Raw genomic sequence first — 1,296 nt, 5'->3', positions numbered from 1 at the left:
TCTCTCTCTCTCTCTCTCTCTCTCTCTCTCTCTCTCTCTCTCTTTTTGCGCAAGCGACAGGAGCTGGTGCAGGGAGAGAGGCATCCTCCTCCTCCTGCTCTTCTTTTGAACTGCTTTCCGTCATGAACTTAACCAAACTCTGTAAAAGTATCAGTATTGCCGTTCCCCCTCCGCCCCCGTCCCTCTTCTGGTTAAGTCAAGGCCAGAGTGAAACTCTATACGCCGCCACAAGTTTCCCCGTCCAAAACAGCTGAGTTCTTCTTCGACCTACTTTCGCTACAATTTCAAGAAAATGAAAACATTCCTTTCGCGCTTCTTCCTAGACGATAATCAACTACCCTCCTTGCAATTAAAACGCGTCGTTATCGCTAATGTATAGACGCAGAAATATGAGGGTCTTCTTTGAGCCTCATTTTGCAAAAGGAGTCTATTGCGGTGACAAACAACTGCGTTTCAGCGGCCACTCCTTTGATTTTTCCCAAAGTAGGCCTTAAAGCAAAAGAATATATTTTTCCCCCCCTTTCTTTTTTGCCGCTCTGGTCTGCAGCATAAAGGACGTAGATTACCGTTTCCTACCCCATGGGTAGCAAATATTACATTCTTTGGAGCCAGCTTTTGAGTCCTTGGGACCTGGCCCCATATCATTTGAGTTTGACTTGGCTATTGCTATAGAAATCTTAATTCACCATGAGGATTCACCGTTGTGCAAAAAAGAAAAAAAAATGGTTTCATTGTGCAAAATGGCTCTTTGAAGTCTGGATCCGAATATTGTAGCCTTTCATCAAACTCGCAGCCCACAGTCTGGGCCAAAGCAAAGCTGAGCTGAGTAAGATTTAACACGAGTGGAGCATAATGCACAATACTTTCCCTCTTCCGCCGGTAAATAAAAATGAAAACTGCAATAGTAATTGTTGGTGTTCTGTGGGTTCAAAGACTTGATGAGAGATCAGTGTTGGAAAAAAATAATTCGGAAATAAATATATATATATTAATACACATGTAAAAATTATATTCAAACGAAGTATTGGGACAGCAAAAATGTTGACGTTTTTTGTGTCCATATGTTGAAAAAAAAAAATTTCCCACAGATCTGCGTTGCTCAAAATTTTTTCACTTTCGTACAAGATTTATTCCAAATACTCACAAAATACAAGGCAGTTCGGTACGCATTTAGTGCTCAATTTTAAGATAAAACAAAAATAAATTTTAAAACAGACAATGATACAAAAATCACCAGATTTCTTTTTTTTTTTTTTTTACTTTGATAAAACATTTATAATTAACGTCATTTACGAA

The sequence above is a fragment of the Poecilia reticulata genome, linkage group LG20 (assembly GCF_000633615.1).
Source record: "Poecilia reticulata strain Guanapo linkage group LG20, Guppy_female_1.0+MT, whole genome shotgun sequence".
NCBI classification, from domain to species: domain Eukaryota; kingdom Metazoa; phylum Chordata; class Actinopteri; order Cyprinodontiformes; family Poeciliidae; genus Poecilia; species Poecilia reticulata.
This window is presented reverse-complemented; position numbering follows the sequence as displayed.